General features: G+C 44.4%; 1 protein-coding gene across 2 annotated transcripts in view; it reads right to left on the bottom strand.

The window, feature by feature from the left end:
* st6gal1 (ST6 beta-galactosamide alpha-2,6-sialyltranferase 1) overlaps nt 1–25,880 on the bottom strand; it is a 159,434-nt gene that overhangs the window by 31,994 nt on the left and 101,560 nt on the right. The gene's annotated exons all lie outside the window — the stretch shown is intronic.

Raw genomic sequence — 25,880 nt, 5'->3', positions numbered from 1 at the left:
TTGTCTACCCCTGCTCTAGGGTCCTGCAGCACTCCAGCACTCCAGGAACAGGGTTGTCTACCCCTGCTCTAGGGTCCTGCAGCACTCCAGGAACAGGGTTGTCTACCCCTGCTCTAGGGTCCTGCAGCACTCCAGAAACAGAGTTGCCTACCCCTGCTCTAGGGTCCTGCAGCACTCCAGAAACAGGGTTGCCCACCCCTGCTCTAGGGTCGTGTGGTGAAAGGACTGCTGTGCAAGGTATAAGGCAACAGATTTCTTCCAGGGCCCATATTCACAAAGCGTCACAGAGTAGGCATAGTGATCTAGGATAACCCTCCAACGTGTCAATGTAATTGTACTCAGTGTGAAGGCAAAACTTATTCTAAAATCACTACTATGAAATTCTTTGTGAATATGGGCCCTGCCCAGCAGCATACTGGCCTGTCAGCAATGCCAAATGCAAACAAAACATGAAAAATAATTATGTTAGTCAGTTAACTTAATGAAACACTAATGTAAATGTGCACAAGCCCCCTCATCAGCCAAATTATATGTAAACAACACAGCCTATTTGCAGTAAAACAAGGACAGGCATTTTTCATGCCGGGCAAGGGAACAAAGTAGTTTGACAAAAACTGCTCAAATCTTCAGTACCTACCTACCAATATAACTATCAATTATATAACTAGTTTTTATTTTCTAGAACTCTAGCTAGAGTCCACTTAGCTAGCTAGCTAAGGTGAACTCTGTTGGTGGGGGTAAGATAACGTTAAGTTAGCTTTCCCCCAGCAGTTTCAAGATAGCAGGCTTGTTAATTGTATTTTGATAAACTTTATCAATCAGATGAATAGCTATCAAATATATTCGTTCACCTACGTGTCCCTTCGAGGATGAGGTTGGCATCCAACAAAGTTTGCATTACCGCCACCTGCTGGACTGGAGTATACCTCCCTTATACTTTGCTTTAAAATAACTATAACTACAAATAAATGAACAAATACCCTACAATCTAACCCTACATGCACTAAAAACTTGCCACCCTACTTCACTATTTAAATACAGTTGAAGTCGAAAGTTTGCATACACATTTAAACTAAGGTTTTTCACATTTCCTGACTTTTAATCCTTTTAAAAATTCCCTGTCTTAGATCAGTTTGGATCACCACTATTTTAAGAATGTGAAATGTCAGAATAATAGTAGAAAGAATGATTTATTTCAGCTTTTATTTATTTCCTCACATTGGGCCAGAAGTTTACATACACTCAATTAGTATTTGGTAGCATTGCCTTTACAATGTTTAACTTGGGTAAAACGTTTTGGGTAGCCTTCCACAAGCTTCCCACAATAAGTTGGGTAAACTTTTGACCATTCCTCCTGACAGAGATGGTGTAACAGAGTCAGGTTTGCAGGCCTACTTGAACGCACACACTTTTTCACTTCTGCCCACAAATTTCCTACAGGATTGTGGTCAGGGCTTTGTGATGGCCACTTCAATGCCTTGACTTTGTTGTCCTTAAGCCATTTTGCTGCAACTTTGGAAGTATGATTGGGGTCATTGTCCATTTGGAAGATCCATTTGCGACCAAGCTTTAACTTTCTTACATGTCTTAAGATGTTGCTTCAATATATCCACATCATTTTCCTCCCCATGATGTCATCTATTTTGTGAAGTGCACCAGTCCCTCCTGCAGCAAAGCACCCCCATAACATGATGCTGCCTCCACCGTGCTTCACAGTTGGGATGGTGTTCGTCGGCTTGCAAGCCTCCCCCTTTTTCCTCCAAACATAAAGATGGTCATTATGGCCAAACAGTTCTATTTTTGTTTCATCAGACCAGAGGACATTTCTCCAAAAAGTACGATCTTTTGTTTCCATGTGCAGTTGCAAACCGTAGTCTGTCTTTTTTTATGGAGGTTTTGGAGCAGTGGCGTCTTCCTTGCTGAGCAGCCTTTAAGGTTATGTCGATACCGGACTCGTTTTACTGTGGATATAGACACGTTTGTACCCGTTTCCTCCAGCATATTCACAAGGTCCTTTGCTGTTGTTCTGGGATTGATTTTCACTTTTCTCACCAACGTACGTTCATCTCTAGGAGACGTGTCTCCTTCCTAAGCGGTATGACGGCTGAGTGCAAAAAGAGTGCAATGCATCGATCGACGACACTTCAAAGAGGGCCAGCCTACTTTTTGATACAAAATGCAATGATATGTAACAACATATTCCCTGTAAAAAAAAAGCGCTATGATAAACTGCGTCACATGGTTTCAATACATCTGCATTCATATAGACAATATCGCCACAGACAATAACCGGAATGAATGTTGACTGAATTATTTGTTTTCTGCTATTTAATGAAAGACAGGACCTGTTCCTATAGAAGAAACCTATTTTTAATTCTCAATTTTTAAAATAACTAATCAACATGCTAATTTAAAGATGTATTTTCATCAACCAGATGCCCAGATATTTATAAGCGGCAACACGATCAATGAGGGCACCATCCAAAGTACGTATGCATAAATCCTCAGATATTTATTTTAATTTATTTAACTTTTATTTAACGAGGCAAGTCAGTTAAGAACAAATTCTTATTTACAATGGCGGCCTACCAAAAGGCAAAAGGCCTCCTGCGGGGACAGGGGCTGGAATAAAAAATATTTAAAAAAACAAATATATAAATATTGGACAAAACAAGGATCACGAGAAGAGAGACAACACAACACTACATAAAGAGACCAAAGACAACCATATAGCAAGGCAGCAAGACATGACAACATATCATGGTAGCAACACAACATAACAACAAGATGGTAGCAGCACAAAACATGGTACAAACATTATTGGGCACAGTCAACAGCACAAAGGTCAAGACGGTAGAGACAACAATACATCACACAAAGCAGCCACAACTGTCAGTAAGTGTCCATGATTGAGTCTTTGAATGAAACCTATTGTCACGGCCCAGTTCCACGGAAGCAGAGGGATCAGCGTGCGGAGCGGGGGCTATGTCCCACCCGGACCCTCCCATATAGAGTCAGGTTTTGCGGCCAGAGTCCGCACCACTGTCACGCCCTAAACTTAGAGAGCCTATTTATTTCTCTATTTGGTTAGGGCAGGGTGTGATTTGGGTGGGCATTCTAGTTTGTCTGTTTCTTTGTTGGCCGGGTATGGTTCCCAATCAGAGGCATCTGTCTATCGTTGTCTCTGATTGGGAATCATACTTAGGCAGCCTTTTTACCACCTGTGTTTGTGGGTAATTATTTATTTTTTGTGTGCGCCACGGTTGCGTCACTTTCGGTTTCTGTTTATCTGTGTTTTTGTGAAGGTTTCAATCCGATTAAAGATGTGGAATTCCATGCACACTGCGCCTTGGCTCATTTATGACAGGGAGTTTGAAGACATATATATACATATAGACACGTTCACTGTCTTCAAACTCCCTGTCATAAATGAGCCAAGGCGCAGCGTGCATGGAATTCCACATCTTTAATATATATATACATTTTTTTTGCATTTTCCAATTAAGAACATTCAAAATAAGAATATATTAGACAAAAATATAACAAAGTGACAGTAAACTTACAAGATAACAGACCTGAATATAAATGCAATAGAACCAAAAATATATTTGAAAAAAATGATACATATTATACATTAAGTGTGAAACTTAAGGATTATATAGAGATGCAATCGATGTGAGGGGAGTTCCTCCATATAATCAATAAAAGGTTGCCAAATTCTATAAAATGTCTTCGTTCCTCAAGCAGTACGTCATTTTCTATAGTGGGATACAATTATTAACTTCTGATAGCCACATTGCAACTGGAAGGGGGAATCCGATTTCCATTTCAAGTCAATACATTTCTTGGCAATCGCTAGCAATATTTCTGTTAGCTTTATAGTATGGCTTTGTCTAAGATTGGAATGAGTGAAGTCACCCAGTAGACAGACCTCTGGGCCTAAAGGAAATACAACCCCGTGAATTGAGGATATGGTATCGCATCCCCCTGCCAGAAATGGTGTAGTTTTGAACAATGCCAAGTGTAATGCAGGAATGTTCCATCATCTGTATCTGGAGTTCAATGTGGAAGTAACACCATCCCTGCATAGGTCACTCCATAGACCCTCATCAAGATCAATACCCAGATCTTTTTCCCATACCCAGATCTTTTCCCATCTCAGGGTTTATCTAGCCCAGGCAGTGTTAGTCCTGACATAAGAGCATCATAAACACTGGAAATGGTCACAAACAGTGGTTGGTCTGCGTGGCAGAGTTGCGTGGCAGAGTTGTTCAATAGGTGACATCTTAGGTAGGTTCCATTGTCCCTTGAGAGTCACCCTAATAAAGTTTTGTCGTTGTAGGTAGCTAAAGAAGTCCCTGTTAGACAAGTGGTATTTCTGTTAGCTTTATAGTATGGCTTTGTCTAAGATTGGAATGAGTGAAGTCACCCAGTAGACAGACCTCTGGGCCTAAAGGAAATACAACCCCGTGAATTGAGGATATGGTATCGCATCCCCCTGCCAGAAATGGTGTAGTTTTGAACAATGCCAAGTGTAATGCAGGAATGTTCCATCATCTGTATCTGGAGTTCAATGTGGAAGTAACACCATCCCTGCATAGGTCACTCCATAGACCCTCATCAAGATCAATACCCAGATCTTTTTCCCATACCCAGATCTTTTTCCCATCTCAGGGTTTATCTAGCCCAGGCAGTGTTAGTCCTGACATAAGAGCATCGTAAACACTGGAAATGGTCACAAACAGTGGTTGGTCTGCGTGGCAGAGTTGCGTGGCAGAGTTGTTCAATAGGTGACATCTTAGGTAGGTTCCATTGTCCCTTGAGAGTCACCCTAATAAAGTTTTGTCGTTGTAGGTAGCTAAAGAAGTCCCTGTTAGACAAGTGGTATTTCTGTTTCAGCTGATCAAAAGACATTAGAACTCTCTCCTCATAACAATGTTACAGAAGAGTGATACCCTTATCAGACCATGGTCTAAAGTTACTATTCTGGAAAAACATAGGAATCAATCTATTGTTCCATAGAGGGGATTTAGGGGAAAGAAATTCCTCTTGTCTGAACTGCTCATGCGGTTTGCACCATGCCAGGTCAGAATGTATAATTAAAAGGCTGTCTGATAGTTTTTTATAGATTTCCTGTCCCATTTGTAAAACAAGTCTGACCCAGTGTCCTCATTTACCTCAAACTTTTCAATGTTCAACCATGAAGGAGAAGGACCATTGTCAAACCTCTGAGCCAGAATTCGAGACTGTGCAGCCCAGTAGTACATTCTGAAATTGGGGAGGTTTAAGCCCAGTTGACCGTAATCAAGGGTCAGTTTGTCCAGGCTAACTCTCGGGGTTTTGCCGTGCCAGATAAACCGTCTGGTTGGCTTGTCGACAGAGGAAAACATTGTTACGGGCACAGGGATGGGGAGAGATTGAAACAAATGTAGAAATCTGGGCAGGACATTCATTTTAATTACATTAATATTACCCAGTAGAGTGAGAGGCAAGTCCATTCATTTACACAGGTTACCCTCCACCTTTTACAACAAGCCGGCCAGATTGAGTTTATAGAGGTTGTTCAGGTTACCATCCACCATTATGCCCAAATATGTGAAGCCCATAGGTGACCATCTAATAAGGAAACTTATGCCTGATGTTATGATGGTCAAAGACAGACAACGGTAAGATTTCGCTTTTATCAAATTTGACCTTGTATCCAGAGAAAGAACTATAACAGAGGGTCTATGGAGTGACCTATGTGAGGAAGTAAAAGTCGTAACAAGGTTTCCGTAGGTGAACCTGTGGAAGGATCATTACTGTAAATGAGAGAGGGAATGTGCCGGGTTCGTTAGAAATAAGATGAGGTCGTCCGCAAAGAGTGATAACTCCCACCCCAAAGCCATGTATGTCAAAATGCACGTTCCAATAGCCTCAGCCAGTTCGATAGCGAGGGCAAAGAGGTGGGGTTTGTGCTGCTACCATGTTGTTGTTGACCAACAGGGGGAGACATGACTCTAGTCTCTTATAGAGCATTCTTGGTGACCAGTTTACAATCTGTATTAAGGACAGAGATTGGTCTATAGGAGGCGCACTTTAATGGTTTTTTCCCCTTCTTGTGCATTACTGGCTCTGGAAAACAGTTTTAAGCACCTCCGTAAGGTAGGGTACCAACAGCTCCTTAAATGATTTATAGAACTCTGGAGGGGATTTAAATACAGGGGATTTATTAGAAGGCCTCCAACAATTCAGGGACTGAAGACTGTTTCCTCAGGCACTCTCTGTCTTCCTCTGACCGTCATGGGAGGTTGAGAGAGGAGAGAAAAGAGTTGATCTCTGATAGATCATTGCTTGATTGGGAAGCATAGAGGTCCTCGTAATGTTTCTTAAAAGTATCATTAATTTCAGTAGGGTCGAAAGATATCTCATTAGTAAGAGTTTCTTTAGCCTTAATTGTCCTACTACTTTCCTCTGCTTTCAGTTGCCATTCCAATACTTTGTGTGCTTTCCCTCCAAGCTCGTAGTAATGCTGTTTTGATTTAGTGACGGCCTTCTCAGCTTCATACGTGTTCAGAGTACTTATTAGTATTTAGTATTAGTATTAGTACTTCAGGTTCTTTAGCTCAGAGATTTCAGATTCAAGGGGATTCAGTTTCGCACTGTGTTTTCTCTTCAACTCTTTAGTGTAGGAAACGTTCTGTCCCCTCAGATAGGCATCAATTATTGTAGGTACACTTGCACAAATTCCGTGATTTTATAGGCATATAAAATGATTAAACAATTATTCCAAACAGGTGCTAATGATCATCAATTCAATATGTAGGTTGAAACACAATCATTAACTGAAACAGAAACAGCTGTGTAGAAGGAATAAAACTGGATGAGGAACAGCCAAACTCAGTTTAGAAGGTGAGGTTGCTGAAGACAGTTTACTGTCAAAAGTCATACACCATGGCAAGACTGAGCACAGCAACAAGACACAAAGTAGTTATACTGCATCAGCAAGGTCTCTCCCTGACAGACATTTCAAGGCAGACAGGGGTTTCTTTTGAAGAAGCACAAAGAAATGGGCAACGTTGAGGACCGTAGACGCAGTGGTCGGGCCAAGGAAACTTACTGAAGCAGATGAAAGACACATCATGCTTACTTCCCTTCGCAATCAGAAGATGTCCAGCAGTGCCATCAGCTCAGAATTGGCAGAAAACAGTGGGACCCTGGTACACCCATCTACTGTCTGGAGAAGTCTGGTCAGAAGTGGCCAAAAAGCCATACCTCTGACATGGAAACAAGGCCAAGCGACTCAACTATGCACGAAAACACAGGAACTGGGGCACATAAAAATGGCAGCAGGTGCTCTGGACTGATGAGTCAAAATGTGAAATATTTGGCTTTAGCCGAAGGGCTGGCGAGCGGTACACAAATGAGTGTCTGCAGGCAACAGTGAAACATGGTGAAGGTTCCTTGCAAGTTTGGGACTGCATTTCTGCACATGGAGTTCAGGATTTGGTCAGAATTAATGGTCTCCTCAATGCTGATAAGTACAGGCAGATACTTATCCATCATGCAATACCATCAAGGAGGCATCTGATTGGGCCCAAATGTATTCTGCAGCATGACAATGACCTCAAACATACAGCAAAAGTCATTATTTACTATCTTCAGCGTAAAGAAGAACAAGGAGTCCTGGAAGTGATGGTATGGCCCCCACAGAGCCCTGATCTCAACATCATTGAGTATTACTGGGATTACATGCATCTGAGGCTGCCTAAATCTACAGTTATTCACAGTTATTCAAAGAAAATTGAAAGCTGCAACCTGCTAGAATCCTGACTAGAACCCCCAAATTTGATCATATTACTCCAGTGCCAGCCTCCCTTCCTTGCCTCCTTTCCTGTTAAGGCAAGGGCTGATTTCAAGGTTTTACTGCTAACCTACAAAGCATTACATGGGCTTGCTCCTACCTATATTTCCGATTTGGTCTGGCCGTACATACCTACACGTACGCTACGGTCACAAGACGCAGGCCTCCTAATTGTCCCTAGAATTTCTAAGCAAACAACTGGAGGCAGGGCTTTCTCCTATAGAGCTCCATTTTTATGGAATGGTCTGCCTACCCGTGAGAGACAGACTCGGTCTCAACCTTTAAGTCTTTATTGAAGATTCATCCCTTCAGTAGGTCCTATGATTGAGTGTAGTCTGGCCCAGGAATGTGAATGTGAAGGTGAACAGAAAGGCTCTGGAGCAACGAACCGCCCTTGCTGTCTTTGCCTAGCCGGTTCCCCTCTCTCCACTGGGATTCTCTGCCTCTAACCCTATTACAGGGGCTGAGTCACTGGCTTACTGGTGGTCTTCCATGCCGTCCCTAGGAGAGGTGCGTCACTTGAGTGGGTTGAGTCACTGATGTGATCTTTCTGTCTGGGTTGGCGCCCCCCCTTGGGTGGTGCCGTGGCGGAGATCTTTGTGGGCTATACTCAGCCTTGTCTCAGGATGGTAAGTTGGTGGTTGAAGATATCCCTCTAGTGGTGTGGGCGCTGTTCTTTGGGGTTATATCCTGCCTGTTTGGCCCTGTCCGGGGGTATCATCGGATGGGGCCACTGTGTCTCCTGACCCCTCCTGTCTCAGCCTCCAGTATTTATGCTGCAGTAGTTTGTGTCGGGGGGCTAGGGTCAGTCTGTTATATCTGGAGTACTTCTCCTGTCTTATCCGGTGTCCCATTTGTATTTAAGTATGCTCTCTCTAATTCTCTCTTTCATTCTCTCTCTCGGAGGACCTAAGCCCTAGGACCATGCCTCAGGACTAACTGGCATGATGACTCCTTGCTGTCCCCAGTCCACCTGGCCATGCTGCTGCTCCAGTTTCAACTGTTCTGCCTTATTATTATTTGACCATGCTGGTCATTTATGAACATTTGAACATCTTGGCCATGTTCTGTTATAATCTCCACCCGGCACAGCCAGAAGAGGACTGGCCACCCCTCATAGCCTGGTTCCTCTCGAGGTGTCTTCCTAGGTTTTTGCCTTTCTAGGGAGTTTTTCCTAGCCACCGTGCTTCTACACCTGCATTGCTTGCTGTTTGGGGTTTTGGGCTGGGTTTCTGTACAGCACTTTGAGATATCAGCTGATGTAAGAAGGGCGATATAAATACATTTGATTTAATAGCGTTTCAATTGGTGACGTCACTCGCCCTGAGACGTTGAAGTAGTTGTTCCCCTTGCTCTGCAAGGGCCGGGTATTTTGTGGAGCGATGGGTAATGATGCTTTGAGGGTGGCTGTTTTCTATGTGTGCAGAGGGTCCCTGGTTCGAGCTGAGGTAGGGGCGAGGAGAGGGATGGAGGCTAAACTGTTACACTGATATATTCAAGTCCCAAATCATCTGTGGGAATATGTGGCATTCCTTTTCACTACATGAAGAAATCGTCAAGGAGATTGTCTCTCAACACTGTTATTTGCCCTTAGTATAGAACCTCTTGCGGAAGCTATTCAAAGTGCCATAAACATTCATGGTCTGCAGGTGGGGCTAAATGAACACAACATATCTCTATATGCAAACAATGTCATCCTGTATATGACAGAGGCTGAAACAACAATTTTAAATATATTGAAATGAATAGGTGAATATGGTGCTATATCAGGCTATAAAAGGAATGTTGGTAAAACTATTGCTGTGATGACAATTGGTGATGCACCCTCAAGTATCAAAGACAACTACATATTGAAGTTGACTGATACAAGTTTCCGTTACTTGGGTGTTAGTCTGACTTAATATTATGGGAAATTAAAATGCTTTGAACTACCCAACTGTGATTAGTAAAATCACTGAAGATCTAGCAGGTCGGGTTGAAAATGTATGTCTTACCAAGACTGCTCTGTTTTCAATGCTTCCTGTTGAAATCCCCGCTAAAACCTTTACACGCCTAAATGCAGCAATAGGCACATTTTTATGGCAAAATAAAAAGGCTCGTATTAGTTATAAAAAACTACAACTGTTCAAAGAACTGGGTGGGCTTGGCCTCCCTAACCTTAAATCATATTACTGGGCAGCGCAACTTAATAACATAGCATCATGGATTCAACAACCGAAGGATTTGTCATGGCTTGAAAATGAGTCAATATTGTGATATGCCTTTATAGCAGGTCCTATTTCTATTGACAGGATCATACAAAACCCAAGTACATTGAAGACATGGAAGGAGGTTCAACGCCAATTCATTGTTAAAAAAGAATTGTTACAAAAAAATGACTGAGCCGATTATACCTATTGACGAGATGATTGAATCCCTTTCTCAAGGGGAAAACATTGGAACCGTTTCAAATGTTTATCACAATATCCTTAACATGCGAATATTATCTTTAGATCATCTTAGGAACTCATGGCAGGTTGAATTGCAGGTGCAGATATCAGAGGAGAGCTGGGGGAACATATGGAAAACACTATATAAAGCCACTACATGTAACTGAACAAGGGAGTTTCAATTCAAAGTACTACATCGTTTTTTAATGAACTGGGGCTTGGCTGCAGCTTTTAGGCTTCCTGTAATCCACAATGAGCTCCTTGGTTTTATTTACATTGAAGGCCAGGTTGTTGACAGTGCACCATGCAGCCAGGTGCTTGACCTCCTCACTGTAGGCTGACTCGTCATTGTCACTGATCAGGCCTACCACCGTGGTGTCGTTTGTGATCTTGACGATGGTGTTGGAACGATGGTGTTGGAACGCAGTCGTAGGTGAAGAGGGAGTATAGGAAGGGGTTCAGCATGCAGCCCTGTGGCACACCGGTGTTCAGGGTTGAGGAGGTAAGGTTGTTTAACTTGACAGACAGGGGTCTGTTGGTTAGGATGTCCAAAGTGTAGTTACAGAGAGAGAGGCTGATCCCTAGGTCATGGAGTTTGGTGACCAGCCTAGAGGGAATGACCGTATTGAATGCTGAGTATATGAACAGCCTTCTCACAAAGGTGTTGATTTTGTCCAGGTGGGTCAGGGCAGAGTGTAAAGCTATGGAGATGGCGTCCTCTGTAGACCTGTTCAGTCGGTAGGCAAACTGGTGGGGATCCAGTGTTGCAGGGAAGCAGGACATGAGGTAGGCCAAAACCAGTCTTTCACAATTTCGCACTTCATGATCGTGGGGGTGAGTGCAATAGGTCGGAAGTCATTCAGACTTGATGCGGTTGACTGCTTCGGCACTGGCACAATGGTTGCGGTCTTGAAGCAAGTGGGCCAGTGACAGGTTGAAAATGTCAGTGAAGACCTCGGCCAGCTGCCCAGCACATGCTTGAGCACATAACCGGAGCACACGATCAATGCAGACAACATATCTGCGATGGATAGTCTGAGGGAGAGGTCGTCTAGGGGGAGCTCAGCTTTGATGGCTGGATTTTTGTTGTCCAAGTCAAAGCGAGCATAGAACCTGAGTTTGCAGCTTCCAACGACTCAAAATCCAAACTTTGAAAAAATCGTTTTTATTTTTTTAATAATAATGAGCAAGCTATCAGGGGGGTGGTCCCCATTCCCCCGCTAATTAGTGAACCCTCACCTATAGAAAGATTGATCGCTGACCTCAGCAGTGATATAAACCCAACTATGCCATTAGCAAAAAACACCCCCCAAAATAAACCATGCTTTGTCAGGGTTTTCTCCAGTTTAGCCCTGATATATGGCCACCAGCAGAGATTATTGACAGTATCTTAATGCACAGCAGTAGCACAAGCAAGAAATGGTTGATATGAAGAGACAGTGGGGAGAACCAGGAAACTAATGACAAAAGCCGAAAAATAGGAACTGCGTTTGAAACAAAAAATTTTTTTAATGCAAAAACGTATGATAATGAACAAGAACAAACTCTTGAACAAAATAGTATTCTACAGGAACAACTCGATTTAGCCAAAAATAAATAAAATGAAGTCCATGCCAAACTAGATACATCTGAGTTATCTACAAACAGGGGTGCGCAACTTGATAACATGTATGCAGTTTTGTTGAACAACACTCAAAGCAATAATGTTCTAGTCCAAATGCTGCAGACCAGAGACGATCAGTTAATGAACACAATGACTAAGTTGGATGACAAAACAGCGGAACTCATCGAAGTCTCTGACCAAATAATTGATGCGAGAACCCAGGTGAGGAAGATGAGAAAAATTATCTCTACACAAGCGGAGGAAATCTCATCACTGAATCTCTTGCTCCGCACTCAAGACCTTTACCTGCAAACGATGACAGATAAGTATGAGGCCGAACGGAGCAAGTGCGACTCTCACGTATCTAAAATAAGTACACTGGGAAACCAAGTGGACTCAGAATACCACCCTTAGGTACCATCTGGAGGAATTTCAGAACAGTTACGCGCTACAGTGTGACTACTCAACCAAGCTTGCAACCGGAGCTCGGTACACAAAGGAGTGAAGAGACAGAAGGTTTCAGAATTTGCCTCTCTCTCAGGTGTCCCTCAGTCTTCTCCGCTTGGTCATTCGGCACAGAGTAATATGGCGGCTCCTCACCAACAAAGCCAAAACTTGGCTTCTCCTCTTGGCCGTTCGGCCCAAATGTCCCCACAAGATGACGTCAGGGAACACCTTGACAAAATCGTAAAAAACTTCCACTTGAGGGAAGCCAAACGACACTGAGACGCTCTTAGCAGACATAGAGGATGCCTTGGATGGCTATCCGAATGCTACAGGTACTGACAGTCTTTACCTCTTGAAGCGAACCGTCTACAACAGCAATAGGTGCAAAAAGACTACTCGAAATTTGCCAGGGCTTTGAAAATAGAATTCAGTGTTTCTGTGACATGCAAACACGACAGCTCACTGTCAAACAAGCTCGGAAGGAACACCCACAAGCATACCATCATAGGCTTTGTTCTGCTTACTTTGGCTACTCACTGAAACAGGAATGGAATGTATCCCAACTTCATTACTACTGTGGCCCTTCAGCCCACGTTGGTTTGCCAATCTCAGAACTCAAAGAGCTTGCGAGCACAGCTTTTGAGGCATCAACAGTGAGGGGCGCTAAGAGCCCTGACATCTTTGTTTTGAAGACTGAACAGGAGAACTCACTCCAGTTAGAGGGTGCATTATCAGGAATAACGCACAACAAAGGCATGTACCACGAAAACAAGATACCAATAACCACAGTGGTCAAAATAACTATAAAGTACATCGCCAGCGAAATGACTACCGCTACAATCAACCTGATTACTACGTTCCTGCCCCCAACCCACACTAAATATCAGAGCACAAGGGTAACAAGGGTAACAAAGGGTTCAGTGATGATCAAATCGTAGACCGATGTTCTCTAAAAGCTCTGCTAAGAGAATTACAGAAGCGCCAAAAATTTCAGGAAAGAGATCACCATGACTAGGCATGGCTTTGCCGGACAACAGGTCCGCCAAAATTAACACCATTTGCGTAAACAATCAACATAATCCCGCTCTCAAAAGAGACCCCACTTGATCAAGGAACAGGCCCCCTGGCTTTGACTACAGACTCAGATACAAATGTTGCGACGCACAAGGTCAACCACATCGCAATAGCCAATTCCACTCAAACTCTAAGTCAAATTACACATCACACCATTGCGAATAATCACTCCACTTTGTGGGGAATATGACCACAAAACTCAGACGCCATACCTCAACACATTCCTGGAGGACTACTTAACCTGTGATGAGCTAATTGATTTGGGTTCAACAATATCGCTCATCTCTCAAATGTTGTTCAATGATCTCAAAAGGGCTTTGAAGCCAGCTAAATGTTGCTTAAAAAAGGAGCAAAAAAGGAGCGACGTGACACTAAACTTCAAGGTTTGACTCAGACTACCTCGCCTCTCACAATGCTACTCATGCTGAAACTATACTTCCAGAACGTATCGCTTGTTCACCCTGTGTATGTTAGCAGCCTCGAGACTGAACATCTGCTCTTTGAGCAGACTTGATGGATCATTTCGTCCCACTGATGGATTGGAAAAACAACCAATTGTGGTCACAGGTAACCGTGCCTTCGCCACTGACCACACTGTCTTCTCCTAACGCTGGCTGCAACACAGTCATCCACAAGGAGTATCTGTTGAAAGGACCCCTGGAGAAAAAGACGTTTGGACACATCTTGTTGCGGAATCTGACTCAAGCAGATATTCACATTCAATCAGCAAACCTGAATGACTATTCTTTTCATGATTTCGAGCCAGCAGTTTCTGTGTGTGAGCATCTTCCCTCCTCCTTGGAGTCATGGGATACTGTTGCCAAGATGAACTTCTCTTGTCCTTCAGACACTTCCGCAAGCAACGCTGCCGCTTCAGGAATAAAAGCATCAACGAGCAGAGTGGACTCAACGCGCAGCAGGTGACATGGAGGTGAGTGAGAGAAGGAGCAAATATTGACGGTTAAGACCGAATAATGACATCACGACAGTCTAATCCTGAAGTTAATTTAATCTGTGATATTCCTCTAAGTATGGCTTCTCATGTGCATTTCAGATAATTACAATCAAGCAGGGAGAGTGACTTTGAGACAATGATATATATATATATATATATATATATATATATATATATATATAGATATATATATATATATATATATATATATATATATATATATATATATCTCTCTCTCTCTCTCTCTCTCTCTCTCTCTCTATATATATATATATATATATATATATATAGAGAGAGAGAGAGAGAGCAGACAGTCATGCGAAGATGATCGGCCAAATGTGAATGTCATACCTACTCAAACCCAATCAAATAGGACACTCTATTTTCAGGAGAAATGTTTTAAAGATTATAATTGGCGGGGGTCCTCTGTTTCTATTGTGCTAAATACTTTGTAACACAAAAGTCCAAGTTCACCTTTTGTCAAGACTGACTTTCAAAATTGGAAGAAGGCACTGGAGAAATTTAGTGCGCATAAAGACAGACAAATTAATGTCACAAATTAGCTATGATGACTCGGATTCAGGAGCCAAAGCCTGTTAATTACAACTTTCACATGAGCTTGAAAGACAGCTGCAACAAGCGAAGATAAATCTTATGAAAATTGTTGGGGGTGTGAAGTGCTTGGCGTGGCAAGGTCGGGATTTTCGAGGCATTGATAAGGAGAGTGGGAATTTCAGCCAGCTTCTAAAGCACAAGGCAGAGGACGATGCAGAGCTGACCACCTGGCTGAAATGTCACTTTGATTTCACCAGTCCCCAAATGCAAAAAAATTATTGAAGCTGGTGGGCAGTACAATAGTCAAATAAATTGCCAGAAATAACATCAATGCCAGTGGTCCAGTTCACACTTGGCATTGATGGCACCCAGGATAAATAAGGAGTTGATCAGGAGTCAATATGTTTGATGGCACCAAGGATATAGCAGGAGTTGATCAGGCGTCAATACGTTTGATGGCACCAATGATATATCAGGAGTTGATCAGGAGTCAATATGTTTAAATGCACCTAGGATATATCAAGAGTTGATCAGGAATCAATATGTTTGATGGCACCCAGTATATATCAGGAGTTGAGCAGGAGTCAATATGTTTAAATGCAACTAGGATATATCAGGAGTTGATCAGGAGTCAATATGTTTGATGGCACCCAGGATATATCAGGAGTTGATGAGGAGTCAATATGTTTAAATGCACCTAGGATATATCAGGAGTTGATCAGGAGTCAATATGTTTGATGGCACCCAGGATATATCAGGAGTTGATGAGGAGTCAATATGTTTAAATGCACCTAGGATATATCAGGAGTTGATCAGGAGTCAATATGTTTGATGGCACCCAGTATATATCAGGAGTTGATGAGGAGTCAATATGTTTAAATGCACCTAGGATATATCAGGAGTTGATCAGGAGTCAATATGTTTGATGGCACCAATGATACCTGTATATCAGGAGTTGTTCAGGCGTCAATATGTTTAAATGCACCCAGTATATATCAGGAGTTGAGCAGGAGTCAATATGTTTGCGCTTTGTAGATGCAGATCTACAACCAAACGATGACGGTGCTACAACATGGCTGGACGATTGCAGGGGGTGCAAGCCATTTTAAGGAAAGAACAACCACTGGCTACATATTATCACTGTGGTCCACATGGTTTCAACTCGTGCAAACCTTTGTCCCACCAGGTGGACTGTTCGCACCCCTGCCATCCGTTCAGGTCTCAGCCAGTATGAGTCAGTGCTGGCAGTCCTTAAAGAAATGGCATCACGCAGCTCATCTGACACTTCAACTAAGGCTAATGATCTTCATGGAACATTTCTAAAAGGGGACACACTGTGCTTGGCCTTGTAATGACTGAAGACCTGATGGGGGATTTGGAGTGCCTGAACACCTCCCTGCAGCTTAGGAAACAGACTGTTTCAGGCATGTTGGAGGCTGTGGACCATGCTTCCGGTTCCGGTTGGAGCGAGCGGTCGCATCTACACTTCGGTCCGCAGGTAGTATAACTTTTCATTACATTTCGTTATAGTACAACGGTTTGATTTGTCTTATCTTAGCAATTTCTTCTTAGCTAGCTACATAGCCGTCTTTGTATCAACGACAATTGCATATTATCGTATTTCGTCGTCCTAACGTATCTGCCCAGCAGCTAGCTAAGCAGCTAGCTAACATCCACTGTCCACTAGCACTGTAGAAACTATTACACTCAACTGAACGACTCGATTAGCGTAGTGTCAGCTAGCTACATAGTTGTCTTCGCTGTCTTCGTATCCAAGATAATTGTGCAGTTTAGAGTGTGTAGACTTAGAGTGATTATCTTAATTTACCGAGGTTAGCTAGCCAGCTATTTGTCGTCCTTAACGTAGGAAATGCTGCTAGCTAGCTAGCCAACAGCTAGCCAACCTCTACCGAATTGAACTCCAACTACCCGGTCAACATTCCGCGTCGCTCCACAGGTAGTATCACATTTTTCATTTCACTTCATTACAGTACAACGGTTTGATTTGTTTGATCGTAGCTAGCCAGCTACATAGCTGTCTTTGTATCTAAGACAATTGTGTAGTCTAGAGCGATTTTCTAGGTTAGCTGGCCAGCTATTGTCGTTCTTTTAACGTAGCTAGCCAGCTAGCCCCCGAATAGCAGCACTGTAGTAACTATTACAGTACAACGGTTTGTTTTGTTTGATCGTAGCTAGCTAGCTACATAGCCGTCTTTGTATCTAAGACAATTGTGTAGCCTAGAGCGATTTTCTAGGTTAGCTGGCCAGCTATTGTCGTTCTTTTAACGTAGCTAGCCAGCTAGCCCCCGAATAGCAGCACTGTAGTAACTATTACAGTACAACGGTTTGTTTTGTTTGATCGTAGCTAGCTAGCTACATAGCCGTCTTTGTATCTAAGACAATTCTGTAGCCTAGAGCGATTTTCTAGGTTAGCTAGCCAGCTATTGTCGTTCTTTTAAGGTAACGTAACGCAATCAACCTGCTAGCTAGCCAGCTAGCCCCGAATAGCAGCACTGTAGAAACTATTACACTCGACGGAACGACTTGATTAGTGTAGTGTCAACATCGCAGCCACTACCAGCTAGCCTACTCCAGCAGTACTGTATCATTTCAATCATTTTAGTCAATAAGATTCTTGCTACGTAAGCTTAACTTTCTGAACATTCGAGACGTGTAGTCCACTTGTCATTCCAATCTCCTTTGCATTAGCGTAGCCTCTTCTGTACCCTGTCAACTATGTGTCTATCTATCCCTGTTCTCTCCTCTCTGCACAGACCATACAAACGCTCCACACCGCGTGGCCGCGGCCACCTAATCTGGTGGTCCCAGCGCGCACGACCCACGTGGAGTTCCTGGTCTCCGGTAGCCTCTGGAACTGCCGATCTGCGGCCAACAAGGCAGAGTTCATCTCAGCCTATGCCTCCCTCCAGTCCCTCGACTTCCTGGCACTGACGGAAACATGGATCACCACAGATAACACTGCTACTCCTACTGCTCTCTCTTCGTCCGCCCACGTGTTCTCGCACACCCCGAGAGCTTCTGGTCAGCGGGGTGGTGGCACCGGGATCCTCATCTCTCCCAAGTGGTCATTCTCTCTCTCTCCCCTTACCCATCTATCTATCGCCTCCTTTGAATTCCATGCTGTCACAGTTACCAGCCCTTTCAAGCTTAACATCCTTATCATTTATCGCCCTCCAGGTTCCTCGGAGAGTTCATCAATGAGCTTGATGCCTTGATAAGCTCCTTTCCTGAGGACGGCTCACCTCTCACAGTCCTGGGCGACTTTAACCTCCCCACGTCTACCTTTGACTCATTCCTCTCTGCCTCCTTCTTTCCACTCCTCTCCTCTTTTGACCTCACCCTCTCACCTTCCCCCTACTCACAAGGCAGGCAATACGCTCGACCTCATCTTTACTAGATGCTGTTCTTCCACTAACCTCATTGCAACTCCCCTCCAAGTCTCCGACCACTACCTTGTATCCTTTTCCCTCTCGCTCTCATCCAACACTTCCCACACTGCCCCTACTCGGATGGTATCGCGCCGTCCCAACCTTCGCTCTCTCTCCCCCGCTACTCTCTCCTCTTCCATCCTATCATCTCTTCCCTCTGCTCATACCTTCTCCAACCTTTCTCCTGAGTCTGCCTCCTCAACCCTCCTCTCTTCCCTTTCTGCATCCTTTGACTCTCTATGTCCCCTATCCTCCAGGCCGGCTCGGTCCTCCCCTCCCGCTCCGTGGCTCGATGACTCATTGCGAGCTCACAGAACAGAGCTCCGGGCAGCCGAGCGGAAATGGAGGAAAACTCGCCTCCCTGCGGACCTGGCATCCTTTCACTCCCTCCTCTCTACATTTTCCTCCTCTGTCTCTGCTGCTAAAGCCACTTTCTACCACTCTAAATTCCAAGCATCTGCCTCTAACCCTAGGAAGCTCTTTGCCACCTTCTCCTCCCTCCTGAATCCTCCTCCCCCCCCCCCCTCCTCCCTCTCTGCAGATGACTTCGTCAACCATTTTGAAAAGAAGGTCGACGACATCCGATCCTCGTTTGCTAAGTCAAACGACACCGCTGGTTCTGCTCACACTGCCCTACCCTGTGCTCTGACCTCTTTCTCCCCTCTCTCTCCAGATGAAATCTCGCTTTGTGACGGCCGGCCGCCCAACAACCTGCCCGCTTGACCCTATCCCCTCCTCTCTTCTCCAGACCATTTCCGGGGACCTTCTCCCTTACCTCACCTCGCTCATCAACTCATCCCTGACCGCTGGCTACGTCCCTTCCGTCTTCAAGAGAGCGAGAGTTGCACCCCTTCTGAAAAAACCTACACTCGATCCCTCCGATGTCAACAACTACAGACCAGTATCCCTTCTTTCTTTTCTCTCCAAAACTCTTGAACGTGCCGTCCTTGGCCAGCTCTCCCACTATCTCTCTCAGAATGACCTTCTTGATCCAAATCAGTCAGGTTTCAAGACTAGTCATTCAACTGAGACTGCTCTTCTCTGTATCACGGAGGCGCTCCGCACTGCTAAAGCTAACTCTCTCTCCTCTGCTCTCATCCTTCTAGACCTATCGGCTGCCTTCGATACTGTGAACCATCAGATCCTCCTCTCCACCCTCTCCGAGTTGGGCATCTCCGGCGCGGCCCACGCTTGGATTGCGTCCTACCTGACAGGTCGCTCCTACCAGGTGGCGTGGCGAGAATCTGTCTCCTCGCCACGCGCTCTCACCACTGGTGTCCCCCAGGGCTCTGTTCTAGGCCCTCTCCTATTCTCGCTATACACCAAGTCACTTGGCTCTGTCATAACCTCACATGGTCTCTCCTATCATTGCTATGCAGACGACACACAATTAATCTTCTCCTTTCCCCCTTCTGATGACCAGGTGGCAATCGCATCTCTGCATGTCTGGCAGACATATCAGTGTGGATGACGGATCACCACCTCAAGCTGAACCTCGGCAAGACGGAGCTGCTCTTCCTCCCGGGGAAGGACTGCCCGTTCCATGATCTCGCCATCACGGTTGACAACTCCATTGTGTCCTCCTCCCAGAGCGCTAAGAACCTTGGCGTGATCCTGGACAACACCCTGTCGTTCTCAACCAACATCATGGCGGTGGCCCGTTCCTGTAGGTTCATGCTCTACCATCCGCAGAGTACGACCCTGCCTCACACAGGAAGCGGCGCAGGTCCTAATCCAGGCACTTGTCATCTCCCGTCTGGATTACTGCAACTCGCTGTTGGCTGGGCTCCCTGCCTGTGCCATTAAACCCCTACAACTCATCCAGAACGCCGCAGCCCGTCTGGTGTTCAACCTTCCCAAGTTCTCTCACGTCACCCCGCTCCTCCGCTCTCTCCACTGGCTTCCAGTTGAAGCTCGCATCCGCTACAAGACCATGGTGCTTGCCTACGGAGCTGTGAGGGGAACGGCACCGCAGTACCTCCAGGCTCTGATCAGGCCCTACACCCAAGCAAGGGCACTGCGTTCATCCACCTCTGGCCTGCTCGCCTCCCTACCATTGAGGAAGTACAGTTCCCGCTCAGCCCAGTCAAAACTGTTCGCTGCTCTGGCCCCCAATGGTGGAACAAACTCCCTCACGACGCCAGGACAGCGGAGTCAATCACCACCTTCCGGAGACACCTGACACCCCACCTCTTCAAGGAATACCTAGGATAAGATAAGTAATCCTTCTCACCACCCCCCCTTAATGATTTAGATGCACTATTGTAAAGTGGCTGTTCCACTGGATGTCAGAAGGTGAATTCACCAATTTGTAAGTCGCTCTGGATAAGAGCGTCTGCTAAATGACTTAAATGTAAATGTAAATGTATGTCAAAACAAGCATGAAGGGCAAGCGGATGGAGGAGCACATTGATGTCTTGTTCGCAAAAGCAACTGCTATAGCAATAAAGTTGGACCTACAACTTATTCAGATGCCTCATATCCGCAAATCTACAAAGCTTTACACTGGTCAGGCTGCTGCCCATATCCATCCAGATGCCCAGTCTTTGTACAGAGCCCAATTCTACAATACCTTGGAGAGGTTTGGTCAAGCTGGATTCCAAAAGCTGCAGCAGCTTGAAAATTCAAGACTACTGCAGGTGCAGCTGGCCATATTTGGGGCTAATTACACATATAAAACGAGCTCAGATGTTGATAGCATTACTGGGGAAATGGTGCCAGAGGTAAGATGGTCTCTTTAGGCAGGTGGAAGCTTTAGTAAGGCTTAGGGGTCGTGAGAGGAGTTTTAGTGCTCTGAGGAGGCTTAAGACATGGCTTAGATCATCAATGAGTCAGACAAGGCCAAATAATGTGGCCATGTGTCATGTGCACCAGGAGAAACTGGACAGACTGGACCATGAAGGAATATGCCAGTCTTTTATCAGTGTCAACGATAAACACAAAAAGGCCTTTGGATCCTTTGCTTCCTATTTTCTATACTTTAAAACTGGAACCCCCAACAGAAGCTAGCCAGCTAACTAGCTATTAGCTAGTTGTCAGTTAGCCACTGCTAGCAGTCATCAGCTAACCTTAGCCCGATCAACTCCTGCCAGTCTGCACAGAGCGATTCAACCCAGAGCACACCGGACTGCTTTTTCTCCACCAAATTTCCACATCTCTGGATTCCTACCTCAAGCTCTGAACCTTTTCACCTGGATCATTGCAGCTAACTAGCTGCTATGCGAGTGGCTACTCCTGGCTAACGTCTCTGTCCCGAAGAAAGCACTAGTTAGCCTGGAGCTAGCCTCGTGCTAGGCCCATCTCCCAGCTAGCTGAAGAGGTCCATCAGCCACTCCTTGGGCTACAATACCTATTTTGCCAATTGGCCTGGACCCCTTTTACTGCCAACACGAAGCCCTGCCGATTCATCACGACTGGTCTGCTGATGTAATCCGCCCGAGGGAATTTCCACAGGCTCTTACGTCGCAATGTCCCCCTAAGGCTCTTCTGCTAGCCTGCTAGCCCCGGCCAGTTAGCTGTCTGAATCGCCGTGTCTCCAGCTCGCCTAGCTACTCACTGGACCCTATGATTACTCGGCTATGCATGCCTCTCCCTAATGTCAATATGCCTTGTCCATTGCTGTTCTGGTTAGTGATTATTGTCTTATTTCAGTGTAGAGCCTCCAGCCCTGATCAATATGACTTAGCTCGCCCTTTTGTTCCACCTCCCACACATGTGGTGACCTCCCCTGGTTTAAATAGTCTCTAGAGACAAAGTCTCTCTAATCGTCTACTCCTCCTCTGTTCCTCTGGGGATGTAGAGGTTTATCCAGGCCCTGCAGCGTCTAGCTCCACTCCCATTGCCCAGGCGCTCTCATTTTTTGACTTCTGTAACCTCCTCCCTAAGTTTGTTTTATTCACTGCTTTAGCACACTCTGCCAACCCGGATGTCCTAGCCGTTTCTGAATCCTGGCTTAGGAAGGCCACCAAAAATTCAGAAATTTACATCCCTAACTAGAACATATAAAAAATTTTGACAAGATAGAACTGCCAAAGTCGGCGAAGTTGCAATCTACTGCAGAGATAGCCTGCAGAGTTCTGTCATACTATCCAGGTCTGTGCCCAAACAATTCTAGCTTCTACTTTAAAAAAATCCACCTTTCCAGAAACAAGTCTATCACTGTTGCCGCTTCTTATAGACCACCTTCAGCCCCCAGCTGTGCCCTGGACACCATATGTGAATTGATTGCTCCCTATCTATCTTCAGAGCTCGTACTGTTAGGTGACCTAAACTGGGACATGCTTAACACTCCGGCTGTCCTAACATCTAAGCTAGATGCCCTTAATCTCACACAATTGATCAATGAACCTACCAGGTACAACCCCAAAGCCATAAACACGGGCACCCTCATAGATATTGGTCATCCTGACCAACCTGCCCTCTAAATACACCTCTGTTGTCTTCAACCAGGATCTCAGTGATCACTTCCTCATTGCCTGCATCCGTAATGGGTCTGCGGTCAAACGACCACCCCTCATCACTGTCAAACGCTCCCTAAAAACATTCAGCGGGTAGGCCATTCTAATCGATCTGGCCCAGGTATCCTGGAAGAATATTGACCTCATTCCGTCAGTAGAGGATGCCTGGTTATTCTTTAAAAGTGCTTTCCTCACCATCTTAAATAAACATGCCCCATTCAAAAAATGTAGAACCAGGAACAGATATAGAGCCCTTGGTTCACTCCAGACCTGACTGCCCTTGACCAGCACAAAAACATCCTGTGGCGTACTGCATTAGCATTGAATAGCCCCCGAGATATGCAACTTTTCAGGGAAGTTAGGAACCAATATACACAGGCAGTTAGGAAAGCAAAGGCTAGCTTTTTCAAACAGAAATTTGCATCCTGTAGCATAAACTCCAAAAAGTTCCAGGACACTGTAAAATCCATGTAGAATAAGAACCCCTCCCCCCAGCTGCCCACTGTACTGAGGCTAGGAAACACTGTCACCACCGATAAATCCTCAATAATTGAGAAATTCAATAAGCGTTTTTCTATGGCTGGCCATACTTTTCACCTGGCTACCCCTACCTCGGTCAAAAGCCCTGCACTCCCCACAGCAACCTGCCCAAGCCTCTCCCATTTCTTCTTCTTCTTCACCCAAATCCAGATAGCTGATGTTCTGAAAGAGCTGCAAAATCTGGACCCTTACAAATAAGCTGGGCTAGACAATCTGGACACTCTTTTTCAAAAATTATCTGACGCAATTGTTGCAATCCCTATTACTAGCCTGTTCAACCTCTCTTTTGTATCGTCTGAGATCCCCAAAGATTGGAAAGCTGCCGCGGTCATCACCTTCTTCAAAGGGGGAGACACTCTAGACAAACTGTTACAGAACTATATATATCCTACCCTGCCTTTCTAAGGTCTTCAAAAGCCAAGTTAATTAACAGATCACCGAACATTTTGAATCCCACCATACCTTCTCTGCTCTGGCAGTCTCTATGGGGGTGCCACAGAGTTAAATTCACGGGCCAAATCTTTTCTCTGTATACATCAATGATGTTGCTCTTGCTGCTGTTGATTCTCTGATTCTCTGATCCATGCAGATGACACCATTCTGCCATGCTGCCAAGAATACCCTCGTAAAACTGACTATCCTACCGATCCTTGACTTTGGCAATGTCATTTACAAAATAGCCTCCAACACTCTACTCAGCAAATTGGATGTAGTGTATCACAGTGCCATCCGTTTTGTCACCAAAGCCCCATATACTATCCACCACAGCGACCTGTATGTTCTCGTTGGCTGGCCCTCCCTTCATATTCGTTGCCAAACCTACTGGCTCCAGGTCATCTTTAAATATTTGCTAGGTAAAGCCCACCTTATCTCAGCTCACTGGTCACCATAGCAGCACCCACCCGTTGCACGCGCTCCAGCAGGTATATTTCACTGGTCAGCCCCAAAGCCAATTCCTCCTTTGGCCTTCTTCCCTTCCATTTCTCTCCTGCCAATGACTGGAATGAATTGCAAGAATCACTGAAGCTGGAGACACACACAGCTCACAGATCATTGCACCTGTACATAGCCCATCCAACTACCTTATCCCCATATTGTTATTTATTTTTTTGCTCCTTTGCACTAACTGTATATTTACTTGCACATTCCGCTTCTGCACATCTATCACTCCAGTGTTTAATTGCTAGGGGGGCGTCAAATTGGGAGCCACCTAGAAAAAATACAGTTTCTGGCTTATTTTTCCAAAAACCAGCCTGGAACTGCAATCTGGGAGGACTTGGCTATGGGTGGATTATTGACTGAAGTGCGCCAGCTTAACTGAGTGTTTATGGATATAAAGAAGAACATTATCGAACAATAGGACCATTAACAGGGTAACAGGGACCTTTTGGAGTGCAACCAGAAGAAGATAATCAAAGGTAAGGCATTTTTTATATCGCTATTTCTGACTTTCGTGTCGCACCTGCCTGGTTGAAATATATGTTTTTCATGCGTTTGTATGCGGGCCGCTGTCCTCAGATAATCACATGGTTTGCTTTCGCCATAAAGCATTTTTGAAATCTGACACAGCGGCTGGCTTAACAAGAAGTGAAGCTTTATTTTGATGTATTACACTATTGATTTTATGGAAGTTAAATATTTATAATACCGTCCCACCTGCCCATGAGAAGTTAATATTATTATGAACAAAACAAAAACAGGAATATGCAAACAAGAGTACATACAATTAACAGACAGAGGTATTACATATCGAGATGTATTTTCAATTTGTCAAAACATTTTCTGGAGCGTATTGCTTTTTTTGTTTTTACACTTACTGATCATTTCAAAATAATATTTCAATTCTATCTTAAAGAATGTGAAGAGGGGTTTGTTCTCTGCCCACATCATTTTATGGATAAATCTGCCATGAAAAATAAACAAATTAACAATGAAAGTTACATCAGGGTCCATATAAATACACATTTGTTATCAATTGTGTTATCAATTGTGTATAAATACACATTTGTTTGAATCTGTGTATAATAAAGAACTTTACAGGGGTGCTTGATTGCTGTTGTTAGTACAGAACGCTCGGATCAACCCTTAAAGAGTTGTGTGGGGCTAAAGCTTCAGAGGGTGTGAACGATGCTGAATGGGTGTAGTTAAAGAAGGGCTCTCCAGTAGTAGTACCAAAACATTCAAAGGCCATTTTCTCAAAAGTGAGTTTACAAGTTTATCAACTTTCAAAGAAAAATGACTTTCCCATTGTTTCTCAAATGCAGTGTATGTTATACCATTTTGTAGCTCTGAGTCTCTACTCTATCCAAAGTAAATAATACCATTTCAAATTTTGCTACATAAGACTTATTTGAGCCGGTCGGTCACAATTTATAAACCAAGCATTTCTGTTAAGTGAGCTCACTAGATCAGAGGCAGTACAGATGACCAGGGATGTAAGTGAATTGGACAATTTTCCTGTCCTGCTAAGCATACTTCCAAAGTTGTGGCAGAACATTTGGGTGTCAGAATAAATGCATGGAGTTAAA

This window comes from Oncorhynchus masou, chromosome 26 (genome assembly GCF_036934945.1).
Source record: "Oncorhynchus masou masou isolate Uvic2021 chromosome 26, UVic_Omas_1.1, whole genome shotgun sequence".
NCBI lineage: Eukaryota > Metazoa > Chordata > Actinopteri > Salmoniformes > Salmonidae > Oncorhynchus > Oncorhynchus masou.
Note: the sequence above shows the minus strand (reverse complement) of the source record. Positions and strands in the feature narration are given on the sequence as shown.